Source organism: Rattus rattus, chromosome 4, assembly GCF_011064425.1.
Source record: "Rattus rattus isolate New Zealand chromosome 4, Rrattus_CSIRO_v1, whole genome shotgun sequence".
Lineage (NCBI taxonomy): Eukaryota > Metazoa > Chordata > Mammalia > Rodentia > Muridae > Rattus > Rattus rattus.
This window is the reverse complement of record NC_046157.1, coordinates 134,365,038-134,370,798: the sequence shown is the minus strand read 5'-3', so window position 1 is coordinate 134,370,798 and position 5,761 is coordinate 134,365,038.

Below are 5,761 nucleotides of genomic sequence, written 5' to 3'. Positions count from 1 at the left end.
ATAACTTACTGATTTAAATTTTTATTGAATTCATATAGCCAAAGTAACTATTCTTATGACGAAGTAAACTGTCACAGTAGTTTTGCCATGGCTATCTTGTATGTCAGGCTCTCTTGTCTTTTGCTTTTGAACCATTCAGTTACATGAATATCATAGAGGATTTGGCAGTCATCTCTTGTCCGAGCACTTTTGTTTCCTCTCACCATTCTGCCTGTGTTAGAAACACTTGTCAGGCCACAGCCCCTCTCATTTACACCAGATGGGATGACTGTCATGGTTAATACAAGCGTCTCTGCAGAACTTAGGGTCACATAGGAGATACACTCTGGGCATGTTGTGGCTTTCCAGGTTAATGAAGGTGGGGAGAGTAGCACCATCCCACAGACTGGGGCCATAAAAGAAGGAAAGGGAGAAGACAAGCTGATCTTTTCTAACTTCGTGAAATGTGATTGTCCATGCTTCTCCACCATGATGGATTTTATCCCTTCAAACTGTAAATTTACTCCCTTAAATTACTCTCCCTGCAACCAGAAAAGTAGCTAATACCCTAGCTTTCCAGACATTTACATACCATTTTTAATATTTATATATTGGTCTATGTGAATGACTGCCATGGTGGCAGGGGACACCACCTGTGCAGTTAGAGTCACTGGAGCTTGAGTTACGGCCAGTGTGAGTGGTTGGAGCCAAGCTCGGGTCCTCTGGAAGAGCAGCAGATGCTCTCAGTCACTGAGCTCTCGCTCCCGGATGGGTAATGGTGGGTGGTTTTACCTACTGTCCTGCCTTCTCCTCTAACATTTAGATTTCTTTTAAATTATGTGGGTATATGCACAGGTGAGTGCAGGAGTCTGAGATGTCCAAAAGAGGGCGCTAGATCCTCCAGAACTGGAGTATAAGAGGCTGTGAGTCATCGGGCATGGGGTTAGGAACTGAACTTGGGTTCTCTGTAAGACCATGAACTGAGCTGTCTCTAGACCACTCTTTTTTTTAATTATTATTTTAAGTGATAGTCCTCCTTGTGTCTGAGCCCACTACATAGTTTACCAAAGACACAATGGGCAAGTTTTGGCTGATGGAGGTATAAACTCTTAGATAATCTCTGGCTAATAAAGGGATAGACCCACTAATTTGTTCGTGAGCACTTGAAGGAGTCCTTGAGATGTCCTAGGATGACAGGTTTGAACCTGTTTATTGTAGGAGAATAGGGCACAGAATTCTTGCTAACATTGAGGCTGCCATCTTTACTGCTAAAACACAAGAGCACCCCCCTGCCTGTGCAAGGGAGGTTGGAGGGCTTGTTAAAGGAGCACTCTGGGTTGCCTCTGGCGGTCGGTTTATGCTCCAAGATACTGTGTAAGACTTCTGACTTCTGGAATTCCTCTGACAGTATTTTTTTTCTTTTTTTTTCTACCTTTTATGAGATTTTTATTTCTCTCCCATGCAAATTACTTTATATTTTATAGCCAGTCTTTTTATTTTACTATTGGTAGAATTTGATCACTTTTAAAAAAATGTTTCCAGGTTATAAAAGTACCCATGGTTTTTCATTTTAAAAAACTGTAAATTGTATGCATGCATACATTCATGCTATAGAACATGTGAAGGATCTGTTCTCTCCTTTATCATGAGACTCCCAGAATGAACTGAAGTCATCTGCTTTGCTTCTTATCACTTGAGCTATCTTCGTGAACCCTACATTTAAATTTCAGACTAGTACAGAGTTTATTGTATGGTGTAAAGTATACCTATAATATTTTACTGTTTCCCAAGTGACTTAAGAGCTCATTGACTGATTTGAAGGTTCCCTACCCCCCACCCCATGCCCGGAGCTGAGGCCTTACAAACCCAGGGCCTTGTGCTTGCTAGGCAAGCACTCTATCACTAAGCTAAATCCCCAACCCTGAAGGTTTTAGTGTTGTGTCTCCATGTGTGTGTTGATTATTGGTTTTTCTGTCTTATGTATAATTTTATGACTAATTCTCTTTAGAAGGTCAGTGCTTTCCTCATAGGTTTTGCAAATCTTTTAATAAATTTACCATTAGGCATTTTGTCCTTCTATAGGGTTGACACAAGCAAGACTTTCTCTTTGGTTCTCCTAATTTACTGTTTGTGTATATGAAGATTACTGGTTTTTGTATGCTGGTTAATAAACCCTGTGTGATGGTTTGCATATGCTTGGCCCAGGGAGTGGCACTATTAGAAGGTGTGGCCTTGTTGGAGGAGGTGTGTCACTGTGGGGTGGGCTTGGAGACCCTGCTCCTACCTCCTCCTAGGATGCTCAGTCTCTTCCTGGCTTCCTTCTGGTGAAGATGTAGAACTCAGCTCCTCCTGCACCATGCCTGCCTGGATGCTGCCATGCTCCTGCCTTGATGATAATGGACTGAACCTCTGAACCTGTAAGCCAGCCCCAATTAAATGCTGTCCTTTATAAAACTTACATTGGTCATGGCGTCGGTTCACAGCAATAAGAACTAAGATATTATATGCTGATTAATAAACCCTGTTATGACTTAAAACTATTTTCCAGACATACTTCTTGGAACAAGCTATCTGACCCCATTTTTGTGACTCTATGACTAATACAAAGACCATCTTTGGGGGCTCAGCTTTATAGGGAGGGGCAAGAGGGCAGGGTGGGAGGAAGGGAAAGGAGCTAAGGAGACAGGGGGCGCCCTATATTCTGGGCAGTCTTCATCCTGGGTAAATGTTTTCTCTTTGCCACAAAATCTGTATAAAGCAACTAAGTTTCATCTCTTAGGCCAGTCCCTATATTCTTTAAATAAACGAAACGTTTTTAATACCCAAATACTTGGTAGAACACCTTAAAAGTCGAAAAAGGGTTGGTCTCTGGTTACTTGTCCCTGCCAGGCAGCTAAGAGTGGTAGGGACATGTGGCAGAGAAAGCTCATCTCAAAAAGGAAGCAGGCAGATTAGGGTCCTGTGACCCACTTTCTCCAGCTAGACCCACCTGCCAAAATAGGGTCAGCAGCGGAGGGGAACCAAATATTGAAAACCTAAGCCTGTGGGGAGCATTCATACCAAATGATTACAGGGAGACACCTTTCACTGGAAGCTAATCACCATTTCACCTGCGATTAACAAGACTGGCAAGTGCTTGGCCCTCAGTCTGACAAGTCTACAGAGCAGATAACATGGAGTCTTTAAATCTAGAGAAAAGATACTGTTTGGTGAATTTCAGATCCTTTTCCTAAGAAGTTAGCCTGCAGTTAGCCATTAACAATAGTATCTTTTGCTGGAGAACAGGGAGAAATAACAAAAGACATAGTTTTAAAATACCAGGCAGCTTCATCTACAGCTAAGCCATATGAAAGAAGGTGAAGCAGGTGAAGATGATTAGTTTTTATTTTTCTTGATTGTAACTCTTCAGGCTTTCATAGCTTTTCTTCTCTAGTCATGTCTGTTTCCTGAAAACGCTAGTGCTGGAAACAGCATCTTTGTCCTGTTCTTAAGTTCTAAGTTCCTAAGAATGCCTCTCCTGAAAAAGATGGTGGTTTTTATAGCCAGATAAACCTGTACTATAATTGTACCATAGCATAAACTTTTATTATTTGAGTGGTTTTTGGGACTGACTTTGTCAAATGCTGCTTGGCACTGACAGAAATTAGATTAGCACCCAACCATTCATAATTAGTTTGCTGTACTCTAAAGAACTGAGAAGGCAAGAGGAAGGGGACTCTGGAGTACCACAGACGGGGCTGCAGGAATGGAAAAGGTTGGAATTGAGACGTTCTGAGCCTCAGAACGTAAGCCCCAGGCTCTTGTGTTGCTGGTGTCAATGGGAGGGTGTGAGGACACTGCTCTGCTACTGTGGAACCAGCAGTTGCTACTGGAGTTGGGTGCTGCCAAGGTGACTGCTTCTGTGTCCCCACTGCCCAGAACAATGTGGCACATTTTCCTTATTGCCTTCCATACTTCTAAGACCCTGCATTGCTGGAGACTGAAAGGGGCCTGGCCAGAGAGAAAGATGACTTGCAAAATCCTGGCCTTAAAGCAGAGTAGAGAAGTATGGGTGGCAATCTGAGTAACACCAATACACACACACACACACACACACACACACACACACACACACACACACACACACACACATCTAAGAATACTTGTCAGTGCATTGATAAGAAAACATCCATGGATCTGTAGATCCTGAAACCTTGTGTTTTGGCCTTTTGCTTTGTTTAAAAGAGGCTATTACCATGTACCTAGGGTGGTTTGAAACCTGCTGGCTTCAAACACATGATATCCCCCTATCTTGGCTTCCAGAAGCTGGAATTACAAGTGTGAGCCACCACGCCTGGCTAAAGTCCACCTTTTAATGCATGGCAGCCATTGTCTCAACTCTGTCACTTGATACTTGCCTGTATGATACCAAGACTGAAATTTTCTGTTCTCTGCTAGCTGAACTCCTGTCCAGGGGACATTAGAGGAGAGAGGTACAGAGGAAGGGCCTCTGCTTGCTCCTTTCTGACTGCTTATACTTTCTGTGGGTTTCACCGTAGTCACTGCATTTCGCCCAGCAGTACCAGTTGGTTGTGGTTGCTTCTGCACTCCCAGCGCCGGCCTCATGCTCTGCTCCTGTCTGCCGTGTGCACCTCTGTCAGAAGCCACACAGCCTGTCTTTTCTCAACACTCCTCCCTTGCACTCCTCTTTAGAAATCTCAGGTCTAGCTCTTGAAAGTCTCTCTCCTGAGGTATCGGCAAAGACTGAGCAGTGCCCTCCCTCGCAGGCTTCCCAGATATCTAAGTTTTAATTAATTCAACCCCTCCCTTTGTTACCACAGCTGCACATTGCTAGAATTTTCATTTTTGCGTCTTCAGCAGAATGTGCTGACTGCATGGCTAAAAAGACTTGTGAAAAGTCTTAAAGGTCCACAGGTTTTATTGTTACTGGAGTACTAATGCTCTTGTTTTTAAGTAGATTTATGGGCAAAATAAAATAGCTTCTTTTTTTTATATTTTTTGTGTATGAGTGTTTTGCTTGTGTGTGTCTGTATGCCTGTGTATGTGTGTGCACATGCGTATATACATGTGAATGCATGTGTATATGTATGTGTGTGCATATGTATATGTATGTGTATATATATGTAGGTAAGCGTATGTTGTGTGTGCCTGGGGACCTGGGCCATTAGAAGAAGGAAATCAGACTCCCTGGAACTGGAGTTGTGGAAGACTGTGAATGTTGGGAATTGAACCTGTTAGAAACAAGTTTTCACAATGAAAATGTCCTGTAGTGGTGCACACCTTTAATCCTAGCAATCAGGAGGCAGAGGCAGGTGGAGATCCGTGAGTTAGAGACCAGTCTGGTCTACAAAGAGTTCTAAGACAGCCAGAGCTGTTACCCAGAGAAACCCTGTATAATTGGGGGATGTGGTATGGGGAGGGGGAAGGCGATGTTATTTTGCATTAATAAAATAATCTAGAGAGATATACTAAGTGAAACGAGGTCTGAAAAATAATTTGGTCTCGTTAGAGACTTGCCAGGTTTTATAAAGCAGATTTTAAAATGTAAAAAAAAGGCCAAAAAATAACGTTAAGGGTGCAGGACTCTTGGCATGTGACTCAGCAGTACAGCCAGGCTGCCCTCCCACCCCCTAAATAAACAGAGGATTCAAAGGAATCGGAAACCACATCCAACAAACAAGCACTGGCACAGGCTATTAAAGCAATGACTCAGGATTTTCTGAGGATATCTGCAGAGCTGCGGGACGGGAACCGTCCTTCCCATCGATGCCAAAAACCGAAG